The 17,790-nt window shown below is 42.8% G+C and overlaps 1 protein-coding gene across 4 annotated transcripts in view; it reads right to left on the bottom strand.

Moving 5' to 3' along the window:
- LOC120895887 (AF4/FMR2 family member lilli) overlaps positions 1–17,790 on the bottom strand; it is an 80,787-nt gene that overhangs the window by 30,957 nt on the left and 32,040 nt on the right. For 3 of the 4 annotated variants that reach the window (XM_040299602.1, XM_040299601.1, XM_040299603.1), the window contains exon 3: positions 11,284–11,293. The exons of the other annotated variant lie outside the window; for it this stretch is intronic. The gene's annotated coding sequence lies outside the window, so the exon portion shown is untranslated. The remainder of the gene's footprint in view (positions 1–11,283; positions 11,294–17,790) is intronic. 4 annotated transcript variants of the gene reach the window in all.

Here is a 17,790-nt window from a genome sequence, read left to right as displayed (position 1 = left end):
GTGTTTTGAGAATGCGGCCAATGTTTACACGCCGCCTGTGGCTGTGTGCGTGCGTGCGTGCTGCATTTTGCAGACCGTTTTTGGCTGCGTGTTGTTGTTGTTTTTGTCGTTTTTCTTTTCTTCTTCTTCTTCTATCGTCTGCTCATTCTCTCGCTTGCGCACATCGAGCGCGCGCGCCCGCGGCAGCAGTGCTCTCACTTTCAATTGAGAAAGACGCAACCGAACGGATGTGTATGATGAGTGTATGGGTGTGTGTTTTGATATGGAGGATGGTACGCAACTGGGGGGGATGGAGGTGATGCGACGCGATAGCACTTATCAGAAATCCACCCCCCGCGTCCCGTCAGGGCACACACACACACAGTGCTGTGTTGCAACGTGTACCAGCCGCCCCGCGCATTACGATCACAGCGCACACGACACAAACACACCCATACCGACGCATAACTTTTTGGAGCGGATCCCTGCAGCGACCTGGATTCGAACTCGAGACAGACGCGCGCGCGATAGAGAGAGAGAGAGAGCGAGACTGCCGGCGGTGTCGACGCGCCCGGCAATCCTGTCAAGCACCAGGAAACCAACACACTCCAACAGTGCACAGAGCCAATTTTGGGGCCGATATGATCGGTAACAACTTGTTTGGGGGGCCAGCCAACGCCAACGGTAATAAGGTTAATAAAACCGCAAGCTAACAAACACACAACGCGCAATTGTGTTTGGTGTGAGAAGCGTTCCCGGGATCAGAGAGAGGAATTACACCACACACACACAAATGCCAAATGCCGTGAGCACGTTTTCAACATGATGAGTGGCTGCTGCAATGGGAGCTGCGGGGTTTGGCGTTTGCTTCCGCATCCTCTGGCCTTGCCTTCACACACAATTCCGAGCGTCTAGTGCTTTCTGTTGAGACAGATGGACCAACGTAACCCAAGCAACACACACAAACAATCTTCCCGGATGTACACTTTTCTCCCTTATTTTAAACGCTTCAGTGTGCTTTCCTTCCAGGGGCTAAGAGAGGCCCTCTCCCCCCACGGAAGCATCCGAAAATTCCCGTCGCCAGCGCAAAAGCACTTGAACTTCCCACAACAACAGCAACAACGCAGCACACCGGAAATCGATCGTTTTCTGGTGCGCTTCGGTGGCGCATGGAGAACATGGTCGCGGATCCGTGGTAAACCCTTCTGGAGCTCTCAACGACCACCATCAACACCTCCCCTCCACCCTAAAAAAATCAAGCAACAAGGGGTAGTGACCGACGGTGCCGGTCCATTAACTGCACGGTACATTAAGGTCTCTGGTAGCTTGAATTTTGATTTCAGGAACACACACTCACACAAGCCTGCTCGCGTCTCTCTCTATATATCTCTCGCTTTCTATCTCTCACTCTCTCTCTCTCTCTCTCTTTCTCTCGTTGTTGAATGGCCAAATATCGAGCAAACTCCAACCCAATAACCAACCCCTGGACAGGTGAAAATGTGTTTTTAAGTACCATCACCCCTGTCTCCTCGCATCCCCTTTCTCCGTTTCCCACAACCGAAGCTAAATGGTCAATACGCGTGGGTGTAATAATTGCCAACCAATAACTGCACACACACACAGACCATTCGCCCGTTTGTGCGAAATGAATAAGAGAGGGCGAAGAGATGCATTCGATTCACCTTTTCGATATCTTTCCCGCTTCGCTTTCTCCCTTCACCGGAAAAAAGAGGATTTACCAGGGCGATGGTTTACAAGAGGGAGATGGGGGGCAGGGGAGGGGGCTTTACAAAACAACGACACAGCATTGGCAGAAGAACGGCGGCGGCCACTTGCCAGCAATCACATTTCATTCACGGCTATGAAGCGAATCGTCATTACCGCACTCTTTAGCTGTGGGTATTAGCGCACTTCTGTCAAAAAGAGAGGACGCCTTGGTAAGCCTTCGTGGACCATATTGGGCTGGATGGCAACCGGACGACACTTTAACATTTCTAATCGTTTCGATCCATGCACTGCAACAAAGAAGAAGTCAAGAATCGGAGGTAATTAAATTCTGAATTTTGGTTTTTTGAAATGCAATAGAGTCTTAAAACATACATGTAAGCAACAATATATTATAATTGAGCAACAGCAATAACCAATACATTGCTTATACCGAGATAACAGAATTGGTTCACTTGATCTTCTTCTTATTCTACTTATTTTGTTTTTTTAGTTCTACGTACAGAAACACGGTCCATTTGGGGTTGGAACCTACGATGGGCATGTTGTTAAGTCGTATGAGTTGACGACTGTTTCACGAGGCTGGATACGCTTGAACACGGCACAAAATTGTTATTATCGTTCTGCGTTGTTTTGCGTATACTTGTGCACCGTATTTAAGTATTTTAAAGTAAGGCAAATGAGATCTCTAGAGGATGGATATGATTTGGGATCCAATTAAACACTTTTCACATAACTCTTGTTCACATTTTCATATAATTTTGGCTCTCGACAATGGGGGGATGTTGAAATATTAAAAATCCTATTTCAGCTTGTCTTGTAGTAAGTGCAACAAAAACTCTAAATTTCCATTTACACTTCAATCTCTGGTAAAGAATGGGACAATTCAGATAGCCACATGCTTGATGTTGCAGGAGCTGGCGCATTTGCCATTGTACCTAGAATAGAACCATTAGCACACGTATAATATTTATTTATTCATTTATTTTTATTTTGCTACAAATATCTGCCTCAGAGGGCTAAATATAGGGAAACTTATAAACTAAAACTTAGAATTAATAATAACAAACAAATAACTTAAATCTAACCTGACCACGTATACTGGGCAACAAGCAATTAGTAACACAGACAACACAAGTAAGATGATAGAGCTAGGATGGAAGTCAAAGAACTGTAGAAAGTAGAAATAATTGTTAACTAGCATCTTATTACTAAACAAGTTAACGGTTGTGAAAATGATGCAACATTTTCGTCACACTTGTCACATTTTAAGGTGGAATTATATTGATCATCATCATATAAATAAACTTTTATGTTCAGTTAAGACCGAAACTAAATCACCACTCGCAAACGATTATCCTGCTTTTCCGTATCAAGCGTCAAACACTAAAATTACATCACATAGACGCTCGTTTGATTGCCTCAACTGACTTTCATTCCTACCCAAAGCTTCCCCGCTAAGCAAAAAAAAGAGATCACACCTCCTGATTCTAAATATGAAACCCATAAACCCAGAGAAAAGACAGGGCAACATCAACCCAAGGGGGGGGAGGGGGGGAAACAGCAGTGAGCGGATTAATCTACGATAAAATACCTACACCAACCATTTCGCGTGCTGCGCGTATTAACAAATCAACGCCGTCCGCAGCAGAAGAGAAGAATACGCAAACGCTCCGAACGCTCTTCTAAACGCACGGACGGTGTCAAAAAATCTGTCCTCCAAATATCCAACCCCAACGTCCCCAACATCTAAAGGCACACCGCACACGCATAGCGAAAGAATTTCAATGTCACCGAAACCATTAGCACAACCGAGCGTATCTCAGCATCCCCCAGCCAACGCTTATCAAATCGTAGCACACCATGGCTCTGAAAACTCCTAACCAAAAGCCAAAAAAAAAGAAAGGGTTTCCTTCTTCTCCGTACACCGCGGCACCAAACAAACCAAGATGCTGTTTATAGCGTCGCATCAGTTGACAGTTTTGGTTCCCTGCTTCCCACCACCTCTTATTAGCAATAGAGAGCTTGCGGGGTAAGTGTTTCCGGTTCGTACAACAAGACAGACGCTACAAAGACAGATCGTGCAGGTTGTACCAGACGACCAAGGAGCGGAAGTCTTTTCTCGAACACCGGCTCTCTCTTTCTCTTCTCTCTGTGCCTTTCTTCCCGTTTGTGTCACTGACACGTGCTAATCGATCCGCCTTTATCCGCCGGGATGTCAGGCGTGTCAGTGCTTTAGTAATGCCCGACTAGCTAGCTAGCGGACCCGATGCCCATTTGCCCATTGCTCTAATTTATTTCCTGTGACAAATCGCGCGAATCCTCACCCTCCCCAGCACCCTCCCTCACCGGATTGGGATGAATCTGTTTATGCTTCCGCAGATGAGCCAACAAAATTAGTGGTTGGGAGGGGATAAAATAAGATGAAAACGAGCATTTTAAGCAAGCACAATTGTTGATAAAAACGGAAACATTGTTCAGAATGGATCTACAAACGTTGGACCCTTCTCGGTGGTGGTGGTAAGAGCTGCTGGTACATAGAAAAGGACGACGCGCAAGATTTATTTACGCGCAGTTTCAAGGTTGAACATAAATTTAGACCATTTGAAACTTAACGGTAATAGAAACGGCAAATACAACCAGTGAAATGCTGCCCCAACGAAAACAACATCGTCGGTGTTGATGGTTCCGCTTTTGTCGTCGGCGAGCAAGAATTTGTAGAGTCATCTGTAGAGTTTTGTCTTTTATAATTTACAATTTACAGTGCAACTTTTGCAATTATTACTTTGCTAACTCCAGAGATGAGCTACCAAGACATCAAGACATTGGATGGACATCAGACGACTCTACATACGAGATTATGGCTGATGATTACGTGTTAGAGTACGTGGTGAAAACGAAGATATCAGTTCAACGAGAGTTAAATTTTGTTCCGAAGATTTAAGGGAAGAAGCATTGAGGATCAACTATAGGATCAACCAAAGCCCCAAAGAGTAAAAATCTCTTAAAATCGTCTGTTCTGTTGTACGACTTCATGTTTCTCGTGCCTTCAGCCACCGTGCATTGCCGGTGTTTCGAATCGAACATGGCTAACAAAACGCAAGGAGACACACGACGACGTTCCACCAACATCACCACCACCAGCACCACTAGAATTCGAACAAAAGTTGAATGCGCTCGGTGCCACGGTTGTGCGTTTTAATTTAATTAATCCACCGTCCTGCTAAACACACAGACATACACACACAGACCGCGGAAGCGGAATGGGACGCGAACGCATAACCAAATTTTGGGCGTCGTTAAACATCGTCGCCCTTTTGCGTGCACCCTTTTACGTAGCATCTCTCCCCCTCTCGGACCCGAACAGAGGTGGACACACAAACTTGTAGGAATAGCGCACCGGGACCAACACCCGATGCGGACGTGCGACAAAACATGATAAAGCATTAGACATTGTGGCCACCGCGGTAGTGGCAAATGGGACAGGAATGTCACAGGAGCGGCAGGCTGGGACCAATTAAGCCGCTCACACACACGTTGATTGAAAAGTTTAGAGAAACGATGATTTTCGGTGTAGGAAATTCGACAACAGACCAAATAGAAAGGCAAAGAATGGTTTAAACGAAAAATTAAAAAAAAAAACAAACTCAAAATCACAAAACTGACAAATGTAAAACATGATCGAAATAAAATTAAAAAAAACAGCAAAAGAAAATAAGACAACATTGAGAATTTATCAAAAAAACATCTAAACGTGTAACAAAGATAAAAAGAAAACAAATATTGATTTAAAGTTACGAAAAAGAAATGACAAATGATAGTAATTGGTAATCAGAAACAGTAATAGTCGAAAGATCAGATACAGACCTAGTAAAGACGAAAAAAAGATAAAAAAGTATTTCCAATTTATAAAAATCATAAAACTAAATAAACTATATATAACAAGACCAAAATCAGAACAGAATGAAATGAAAGAATACAAATAAAACAGTAAAGGAAAGGATCAAACAAAAAACTTAATTAAACAAAACCTTCTAAATCTGTGAAGCGCTCAAAAACAACGACTAGAAAGGAAACATAACAAGCTACCGATCACATAGCCAATGACAAAAGGTGACAAAAGAAGCAACGACACCGAGACATAGCCACAGTAGTACAACCAGAGCAACGCAAACGCAAGTCAGTTCCCAAATAGCATTGGAGCGTTACGTTTCGCGATTTTTGTATGGAGGCGTTACTGCTCGCTACCTGCTCATAACACTGCTCGATAGCAGTCCTTAGTGAGCAGGTAGCGTGTAACATTCTATGTAAGCTCAATGAAAGCTCAAAGCTCAAGCGTTACTTAGCGAGTGCTCGAACCACAGTATAACGCTGAGGGTTCTGTATTCGGATGTAAACAAAAACACACACACTTTTTTTTAAATTTCGATGCACATTGTCCAGTACAACGATAAAATGTTTTTTATTTAACTATTATTCAATACTTACATGCCCCAATACATGGTTTTACACGTTTAAATACGATTTCAACCATCTCTTTGGATGGTATCAACGGATGCCGACGGCGTTGTTGTCTCTGCGTCAGGCACATTTATTGTTGCCGCTTCTAATGCTCGGGTCGTATTTTCGTTAGCAGTAGCACAACGATTAAACGCACTAATTGTACCACTTGCAAAGCGATACAAATAAAGTAAAACACATAATACACCATACAACACACTTCTTAACAACACTTGCACATAAAAACCACTTGTCGATGCGGTGATCCAATGTCCTGTTTGCAGTGGAAAAATAACAATGAAAGATTAGAATGCTTTCAAATATGACATTATTTTATAATACTTTCCTTTCCATGCTATTTTGTGGTGTATGGAAACGTTGGTTTGCTTGAAGATACACAACGACCGGTGTGTTGGTCCAGTTGAGAATGTGCCGATCACGATCACAGCCGGCTTTAGTGATTGTTGTAGAAACTGTAACAAAGATCACTATCATTAAATCTGCATTATTTTTACAATTCATTGTGATTTCATGAAAAAGTAAAGTGAAAAAGTAAAGTAAAAGTGAAAAAGTAAAACATTTCATCTTACCGGCGTCGTATTTCGTCGGCATACACACACACACACACACACACATAGCTGCTCGATCATACTCGGACGAATGTTGCCAAATTTCGGGATGAAATGATGTTTTTCCTGTCGAATAATGTGTTCAAGCATTAAAAGATAGTTTATTTACTGAAATATGCACAGAACACTTACCTTTTCTCGAGTTTTCACATAAAATTTTACGATTATTCTGCACATAATCTTTACGGGCGGTTGTCCGTGTTTGTTTACGTTTCTGACTTGACAGATATGCAAGCTGTCATGTGACGAAGTGAAATACATTCAAACCTCGCCAATTGCAAGTCTGCTTTTTCAATTGAAGACAAAAAATCCGAGTTGTTCACATAAATATGAGAAAAAGTCAGTTAATCCACATTGTATAAAATAACAAACATGACAAAATACGCAGACATTAGTCGTGTTACAAAATGTCTTTCTAATAAACAAAATCTATCTTTTTTTGTAGACATATGATATAAATGCAATTAGCGAGTTCTAATTGTATCATATATATAGCTATTTTCAAAGCGGTATAAATTAAAACAAACATCAGTGCTTTTTTTTAAATAATCAGAAAGATAATTAAAAACTTAATAATGATTAAAATGTATTTTATTACATTTATGTACAACGATAACCTAACTAGTAAGCATGTTCATGCACGTGTGTAATTATTTGATATTTTTTTCTGTGATCCCAATATGAATGTTATTAAGTAAAACAGACAATTTACTCTGTTCCTTTTTCAATTCTTCAAGATACGGTTTTTTTAATAGAAACATGTAATTTTGTTTAAAAAACATATATAAATACATATATTAATACACAAACATATATAAATATAAATATAGAAATAAATAAATAAATAAATATATATATATATATATATATATATATATATATATATATAAAATAAATATATATATATATATATATATATATATATATATATATATATATATATATATATATATATATATATATATATATATACATATATATATATGTATATATATATATATATATATATATATATATATATATATATATATATATATATATATACATATATATATATATATATATATATATATATATATATATATATATATATATATATACATATACTTATATATACATTTAGTCATATGGTATATTATATTATAATATATATATATAATATTATATAATATAATATAATTATTTTTATATCATTATACCAATGGCGGAAACCTTTAATTTTTTCATAAAATTTTAGTACAAGTTTCTTTTAATTTTGTTTTTAAAATATGTGATCTGAAACGTTATGAAATATCCATCACTCATCTTTTCCAAATTCAGTTAGACCATCTCGCTTTGCTTTGAATTCTAAGTCAGAATGTATGGGGTGCGCGGTACGGGTAAGAAGAACATAGGGGCGGGGGTACAAATAAACGCATCACAACACCAATGTCTGGGTGAGACGGTGATGGTGTGAAACGCTTCTTGCTTCAAGCTCTTGCAGTAACAGCGTTAAAGACAACAACAACAACAGAGAATAACGCATCGCGTAGAAACAAACACACCGTTCGTGGGTATGTCAGGGGGGGAAACAACGGGAAAAGCTCAATTCTCTCTCAGCGATGCCGCTTGGGTTGTGCTCGTTTTGCTCTTTCGCTTTCGATCTGTAACGCCTGCTATTGTGTGTGTGTGTGTGTTTGTTTGCGGACGCGCTCTCTCGGCTCTGCTGTGGTTGTTGTTGATTTTCCTTGCTAGATTGTGGCCGGCTTGTGGTGGGGCTACAGACAACACCTCCATGTATCAGTTTGCCTTCTTCTTCTTCTTCCCCAGTGTGCCTCTTTCCCTCGTCGTCGTCTTCGTTTTGGCTGCAACTAGACCGACTAGAAACAGCGCTTTGCTTCTTTGTTTTCGTTTCGGTTTGTTTGTTGTTATTTATACATTTGTTCTCAATACTTAAAAATAGCAACGCCGCTAATTCCATCGACGCTTCGCTATCGTACCGCCGTGTACCGTTTGTCGTTTGGTGTTAATGTGTATGTGTGTGCCCTGTGTGTCTGTCGGTACATACCCTCCTCCCCTTCACTTAAGCCTCTCTTTGGTCTGATCACCTCACAAGGGGGAGCGGGGGAACAGTACGCGATCCTCTGCGCTTTCGGTTTAATCGCTCATGACACAACAGCGTCTCCCCCACGACCAACGCCACCCATCCCATCGTCCTTGGCTGTGTGGTGGTGGTGCGACGCTTTGCCACCGGTGCGACACGCGCAATCGCCCGACCCCCCCTTTCTTCGGCCGCTTTTCACCGCGGAAAAGTGGCGTTGTCCGCTGCGCTGCTGCGTTTGAAACGGCCACGGCGCAAAGAGGAGATGTCGTCGACGTACATGGCGGCGGCCGCCCATCGTGCGCATCGACAGTATGCGGCGTCGTCGTTGTCGAGGCATTTTCTTCTTCTTCTTCTCTTGTTCTCATCGAACGCAGTAGTTCGGGGTCCGGTCAAGTAAGATGTCAAGCATTTCTCCTTTTTTTTCTCTCTCTCTCTCTCTCTAATTGGTGGTTGGGGATTTTTCTTTTTTGGCAAATGAGTGTCACCACCAAGGTAGGCGCTGCTGTAGCAGCCGAGTAGGAAATACCTTGGCGGAATGAGCGATGAGAGATGACGAAGAGAAAGACAGACAGACAGACAGACAGAGAGAGAGCGAGAAAGTAAAGTAAACGAAATCAACGGCAGAAGGACAAACGAACGCCGGCGCGCACGCTCCCTTTTGACCAACCTACAACGCACAGTTTTATCGCTCGATTTTAAGCCTAATAAATTACCTAATGCATTCATTTTTATTTGTCTTCATCCCTCTTTTAGCTACATAACTCCCACCGGCGTTAAACGGTTTACTACATGGCGTAGCAATTTTTGTTGTTGTTGTCTGGCCTTATTTTTTTGGCGTCCGATACTGATAAACCAGCGGCAATGAGTTGGTTGGGGACGTGACGGGGACGGTAAAGGGGGCAAAGATGACAGATATGCCCTTTTTGTCAATCGTCTGCCGGGGCGGGCGGCTTCATCGAAGGACAAACTGAAGCCACAGAGCGTCCACTTATCGACAGCACAGGGACAAAAGAGTGTATGGCGCAGCTAGAGCGCAGTTTGTAAACATGTTTGGGACGTAGAGTGGGGCACTATTTTGTTGTCCCTTCCCCGTGTGCAACAAAGTTGCTCGATGGTAGGGTGACATCTTTAGAACGGGGTAAGCGTTTTGTGGATATGTCCAAGAGAGAGAATGTCGAAACGAAATTGCGTTGAAGACTGGGACGAGTCAACACGATATGAAACACATGCCAGATGGTAAAATATTAATCATATTGTAGATCTACATTCACAATAGCATAAGACAGATCATGCACCCAAGATCATGCACAGATGAAAGCTCATACACAGCGACAAGACTGTCCTGCATCTCTTAACAATTTCTCTTAATATCCCTTAATAATAATATTACATTTCAAATAGTTGGAGTGAGTGTTACAGTTTCTACATTGTAAAGGCGTGATCCTCCTATTGGAATGATCCTCCCTCCAACGTAAATAACGTCACTATCATCCGGAATTATAATTCCTCCGCCATGATGATTGTCCAAGCGTTTCACTACCTGCAGAACGGGCCGGGCGGGCTTTGTGTTTCCTTGCACTACGCTACAAAGTAGCCACCACCGCCATCGCAAACAAACACCAACGACCCACACGCTAAATCATGGCGTCCTTTCCTATACGCCCCACTTGGCTTCGAGCGAACACATCTAGTGTACACACACCCACACTCCCAAAGGCAAAGTAAACCTCGCCATAGTACGCCGCAGCAGCAGCTCCTGCGCAACAGCATCATGGTGTGTCGTAGCCGTTTCGCTATACGATGAAAAGAGCAGGCATGCGAGAACAGCAGAGAGAGAGAGAGTGACAGTAACTCACCACTTGTTGCTTGGTGGTTGGGTTCTCTGCTTTGCCGTGGTGACGGTTTCGACGGGACGCCCCGCGGGGTTCCGTTTGATAATACATCTCCGTTGTTTACACAACCGTTGCACCCACCCCCCTCGGGTGACCCAAGACCACCCTCTTGAAACTTGTCATATTTCCGCCGCTGTCCATGCTTTGTGGCGATGGCGATCAAACGGAACGATCGCTTCAGAATCAGAAACAGACAACGGCATCCATCGAACGAAACAATCGCCAAAGATTGAACGAGTACATACGCTTACACGCTTTGTGTCACATCGCTGTTCTCGCTGTTGGAGGGGTGGTGCAACTGTTTTTAAAAATAATCCCTCATTATCTCTATCTCGCGGGCCTCCTGAGATGCCTTTTTTGGTCGCGGCGGAGGTCGATAAACGTAGCAAATGATTGATTTGAGCGGCATCCGCAGCGGAACATGTTCAAGCATTAGTAGCTTTCTCCACATCTAATTATCCTCTAAATCAATTACCTTAAAATGTCTTTATCCGAGAGAGAGAGAGAGAGAGAGAGAGAGAGACAGAGAGAGAGAGATAGAGAGAGAGAGAGAGATAGTAGAAAAAACAGTTAATGCAACATCACACTTTCAAGCCCGGAAGGCATCTGTCAAAGGCAAATCAAATGCTGATTGAAAAATCAAAAAAAAAGTGACCAGTTCCTCGGCAGGGGGAGAAAAAACACACTCACACAAATGAGGCCACCCTGTGCTTCCCAAAATGTGACTTTAAGTCAAGAAATGTCCTGGACGTGCTGTGTATCTAGCTAGTGTGACACCAGTTCGAGTTGCAGATCGCGGCCCGCACGGCCGGCTGATTGACAGGCCCCGAGACGATGACGACCGAAATGACCAAGGAGGCAATAACAACAACAGCAACAACAAAAACTGAAGGATAAAGATGCTACGGCACTTTCAGTAAGCCAGACAGCGGGCAACACCCATCAATCGACAGCGAGCGTCACGACGAAAGATGTGTCTCGTGCGCGGAGGGGACCGTTGTCCGAGCAGGGGCGACCCCCCCCTTTTTCGTTACGTACTAGCAGTGAGACAGAGAGAAGAAGAAAAAGAAAGAAAGAGAGAGAACCTTAATGATTAGATGGGAGCCCCAGGATGGCCTACATTTGACCAGGAACGCTACACGATTCGTGGTTATGTTTTGTGCTTCAGATTTGTGTTTCGTCGTTCATTTTTCCAACGATTTTTCCTCTGACACACAACAGGGCAGGTAATAGGGGATGCAAGGCGGGGTATACACCTCGAGTGCATTTCTTGAGCAATTAACTTCGGTCGCTAACGAAGTGTGACTCGGTCCCGCTCCCTGGGGGATGGCTGCATCGTCCGTTCGAACCGATACAACCGAGAGTGCGAGAGTTAAGAGTCGCTGCTCTTGCTGATGATGCTGTGCCGACGCCCGTAGGCATCCAGTAGTAGGTGACATGGGGTGACATTTCTTTCTTCATGAAGAAAAGCGAGAAATGTAAAGACAAATGTACTCAAGGTGGTAAAATAGATGGTCTGCAGCAGCCTTGGTAGATGCATTATCTCCCTTTCCTTCGCATTAGGCCATAACATTTTGATTTTTGAGCACAAATTTTTTAGAAAAATCCATTAAAAAATCCACAAAATCTGAGATTTATTGAACAAAAATAAATTGGTTAAAAGATTAAACATGTGTTAAATATATTTTTATAAGTCCAAAGAAGCATTACAACGCGTTAACTAACAAGACTAATTGTTTCTAAATATATTTCCTAAATTAGTAAATTAGGGAACTGAATACAAGTTCGGAGTAATCAAACATCTGGTATATACAATCTTTTTATCTGAAAAACCCCAAATTTTTAAAGCTTTTAAAGACTTTCCACAATCGATCAATCTTTTTTCCAATTTCGCGCACTATTAACTTTACCATCATCATAAGAAAAACCCCCTTCCGCCCCTTCTCATTAGCATCATTTAGCCGGTTTAGAATCCTTCAACGATTGCAACCTCCACCCTTCCCTCTACCAAGCTCCTAACCTTCGCATCATCATCACTAGCATCGTCACGCAGCGAAACACGGCGCGTCCCTGAGTTTGCGTTGTCCAACATTGACGGTCGTGATTTTGGGGCATCGAAACACACCCGCACACACACACACACACACACACACACACACACACACACACACACACACACACACACACACACACACTCACAGTAAAGACAGCGCTTCCCGCGGCGGATGTGTCTTTCCATCGTCAACGCCAAACCAACCGACGCTAATCCATCCAAACCGGGCGATTAGCGTCTTCGTCGTCGTCTAGCGCGACGCAACCGCAACACCGGCTGCAATGTTTTGTTTGTTCCGTTTGTTGTGCGGAACACTGGCCGTGGATATCGACGCCGAGTATGTAGAGCTGTGTGTTGCGGGCAAGATAAAAACAGAAGCGGAACAAGGTTAGACAACAGAACCGGGAGCGCTAGCTGGCTGGCTGGCTGGCTTGCTGGGGCCGGGTTGACGGAAATAAGCGAGCAGCAGTTTATCGGTCATCGGATTGCATAATACGAAGAAATTTCATCACACACACACACACACACACACACACACACACACACACACACACATACCAGTTGTACCTTTTAAATCAATGCAAGGTTTACTCTTCCACGGTGCCGATCGGTTCGACCATCCGATCGTCCACCACCAACCAGGCGCCTCCATCGTGTGTGTATCCGCCACTGTGCCACTGTGACTTTTTTGTCTGCTCTTTTATCCGAAACAAATTAAACACAGTGAGAGCGCCAGGGAGGGAAGAAAAAACGAACTACTACAACCAAAAAGGCCATCATTTTATCGCCTTTTAATCCTCCCAGCTGTCGGTGCAATCGCATACTAATCGCCTTACGGTCGTGATCGTATTTTAAAGGATTGTCAAAATACGTTTCCTACTCTAACGACACACGCTGTATGCTGTGTGTGTGTTATAAATTCTTTTCCCGGTTTTCAACAGTTCCCCAATTTCGAACAATCTTTCTTCGGGAAGCGAATGGTCACCACAGCCCATCGCTGCCGCTGCAGACCCGAGCAAGGGACGCATCGGGGAAGGAAGCTTGTTCCGGGCGCACTGAGCGTCGCCCGGGCGCTCGAACGACCCAGACAAACAATAATTTACCCCCGTACTGCCCCATACCGCCGACTGCTCTTTTTTTGGGGTCGTAAATTATTGGCCTCACTGCTGTTTCCCAAGAGACACATAATAAAATAAAAAAAAAACAATTTCCTTCCGCCATGAAATGCACTTTGATGCCAATGAGCTGCAGTTTCGAGACACTGACACAAACTCCAAGCAAAAGAGAAAACACGGATGGGAAGCGTGTTTGCAAACGTAAAAGATTATTTAAACTACTGGATAGTAAAAAACAACCATCCACACAAACCAGTGACCGAAGCGCACCGCAAACGAAGAGAAAAGAAGACAGTCATAAACAGTCAAGTACAACCCTCAACAAGAACACAGTTGAGTGCACAATTACGGACAGTATAGGTGATATCCTGTAAGCCGAAGGGTCATAAAGCTTACGAAAAACCTTCAAATTTACCGCACGCACCACAGACCAGACGTGCATCTTAACGTTTGTAATCGTTGCCGTGTGTCCCTTCGGTCAGTCAACCAGCCCCTGTGGAAAGTGTTTGCAGCTGCAGAGGACAGCCATCGCTCGCTTTCGTCGCCTTCTTTCTTTGGCGTCTTTGGCCACCGCTTGATATTCTCACGGGCAAAATCCGACAACGACAACGACGGTGGCGACTTGTTGCCGTCCTTGCTGCTGCTGTCGGCTGCCGGGTAATTCATTGCCACCGGTGCGCCGGCGTTGTCGGCGGTGCAGTTTTGCACTAACCGGAGTGAACCGGGGAGCGCCGTGTTTGTGCGTCGGTTTTACGCCGATTGTTTCTTTTTTTGCAGCGATTTAGTAGATCACGGTCTTTGCTTTTGTGCCTGTTTTGGAGAGATGATTCATGGGAGAGAGGCTGCGCTGCTTGGCGTGGCCGTATGACTAATATGCAGTAATGCTAGTTTAGTGAAGCAACGGGGTTTGTTTAACAAGCAATGAATAAGGGATTATTGAGGGGACGTGCGCAAATAAATTAACATCAACGTTAGAATGAAAAAGGTTGAACATAAAACAGTTGTGGTTTATTTCATTCCAGAAGCATTTAATCGAATGAAGCATTTTTGTACGTTTAAGCATGCGTAATATGCTTCTGTGTAGGAGAAATTACTTAAAATATACTCCGAACGTTTATGTTTTAAGCATATGAAAACACAAAATTTAAGGATAATAGTTAATATGCATTTGTACGAGTCATAAATATAAAAGATTCCATGTACTACATCAATATAGTTAAAAAATGCATCAAAATAAAATACCAAACACTGTAAATATCATCAGTAAATCACACAAAACAGAATAAAATTAATATTCTTCCTGTCGCAATAGCAACACTAAACATTACAACACACGCACACATCCACCCATTCTATCGCTGCACCTAGGCGAACCTACATAAACAATCAATCAACAATCAAACAAAAGCTTGTTATTACGAAATCCGTAGACGGCGTGCTATTTTTGAGCTAATCCATCGTACCAGCATCATCATCACCAATTTCCCTGCCACTGCTGCCGCCGTGTTTAATTTTCCAGCCAGCTCGAATCTCATAAAATTGTGTCCATCAAACACCACGGGGCCACACATCAACACACTAATTCTTGCACACAGAGAGAAAAAAAAAACGAATGTAAGAATTACCATAAACAACTGTGCGCCTGCTGGGTGGTGGTGGTTGCAATGCGTGATCATAAAGTATATTTAACCCAAATCTGGGCGTCGGAAGAGAAGACATTCGCGTCACCGTAATTGCACGCGGCAAGATTGGCCGTCGGCGAAAAAAAAAACATCCAAAAAGAGAAAAATGTTCAAAAAGGAAGAATACGTTGACCAAACGACAGCGACCACCATTAGGTACAGTCAAGCGTGCGGAAGATCAACCACAGCAAACACACACAGATCTGGAACAAACCACTAAAACGAGCGAACGGTGGTGTGTGGGAGCAGAATGAGATTAAAATGGAAATCTTAAAATTTGTGCACCATACTGGCGCGGACCAGCCGTCCTGTGCCGTCGCTGGTGTCGTGCTGTAAACCAAATCGCACATCGGAAAGTGCACTAGGTGCACATGCCATTTGCGCCGCGGTTTCGTTTTGTAGCTTACAACCCTTTTGCACCATCCATGAGCGATGGATGTCGAACCGACGGTGGACCACCAGGGCGCACATACGAGATCTTCCCGTATTATTCGCACACAGATTGATCCGATCCGAGCGGTTGTGTGCTAAATCTGCTACCGGGCAATAAAATCCGTGTCTGCACGCGGTGTGTGGCCACTGTGAATGGGCAGCATTGTTTGTGATCGAAACCACCCATGACGTTTGATGGCTAGATCATGCTCTATGTATGTGACCCTGTGGGTTCGCACGGGATCGTTTCCGGTCCTTGCTATGATCGTATGCAGTACATTTGCGGTCCTTTAGGCTTTCGTATGTATCCAATTAAATTATGTGAGCAATAATTGGTGTGACTTTTTGAAACAAATGTTAATCTACTTTTGAATGAAATAAGAAAAATCAATGAAATAATCAAGAATCAAAAGCATGCATAAACAGAATCTCGAAAAGAAAGATAGCGAAGAGAAACAGTAATAATAATAATAACATAACATTCGTTGTCGGCCAAGGCTTGCCTAAAGAACTAGTAGGGTTTTGCTTAAAATGACTTATTGATTATCCATAGCAGGGCACAGGATACAGGGGCACGCTCCATTCGGGGCTTTAACGCATGGTGGGCTTTTTTTAAAGTCGCACGAGACCGGCCAACAAGTAATCATAATATTAATAATAACAATCGAACTAATAATAATAATAATAACAATAATAATAATAATAATAATAATAATAATAATAATAATAATAATAATAATAATAATAATAATAATAATAATAATAATAATAATAATAATAATAATAATAATAATAATAATAATAATAATAATAATAATAATAATAATAATAATAATAATAATAATAATAATAATAATAATAATAATAATAATAATAATAATAATAATAATAATAATAATAATAATAATAATAATAATAATAGCAAAAATAATAATAATTGCCATACACTCCGAACTAAAACATAACCAACGGTCGGAACGTCCCTCGAGATGACCAAACGACTCCTTTTTGCTCTCAATCGGCTGTGCACAAATCATTGTGACACACCCACGGTACGTTCATGTAACATGCCATACAAACACCTCACAATATCACACCCTCTCTTGGGGCGGGCCCGGCGGCATGTCTGTCTTAATTTTGCTCTTCTCCTTTAAACAACGACAAAAAAAAGTCCAGCACAACACCTCAAAGTCGGTGATGAACCGGCAACGGAGGGTGGGGTTGTTTTGATTTTCCTAGTTGCAGTTAATTTCCTAACACATCCAGCAAAAGAACGAAGCAACAACAAAAAAAACCCAAAAATCCGACCCCAAACCGACGCACCGTCGAATGCCAAACATGTCGATGTCGCCCCCACGCCTGTGTTAGATTACGCGCGCGTGCAGGGGATGTGTGAGAGAAGGCGGCAAAAGACAAGCCACAAACTGCCCGAAAGCAAGCTAGGCGAGTGCGAAGAATAGACCAAAACCATCCCCACACACAAACACAAAAAAACGATACCTTGTGGTACAAACACACATTATCGCCCACGGAACGCAGTCAGAGCCAGCAGCGCCATCCGCGGGGCGTATGTCAGCGACCAAATCACGTGCCAGTGGTGCGCGAGTTTTTGAACGATTTGTGGTTAATGATTGTTCTGCCTGTGGACGCCATATTCCGGGCGACGATGCACTCGTCCGCGCTCTCGGTGGGAGGTTTTT

Source organism: Anopheles arabiensis, chromosome 2, assembly GCF_016920715.1.
Source record: "Anopheles arabiensis isolate DONGOLA chromosome 2, AaraD3, whole genome shotgun sequence".
In the NCBI taxonomy this organism is placed as follows: domain Eukaryota; kingdom Metazoa; phylum Arthropoda; class Insecta; order Diptera; family Culicidae; genus Anopheles; species Anopheles arabiensis.
This window is presented reverse-complemented; position numbering and strand designations above follow the sequence as displayed.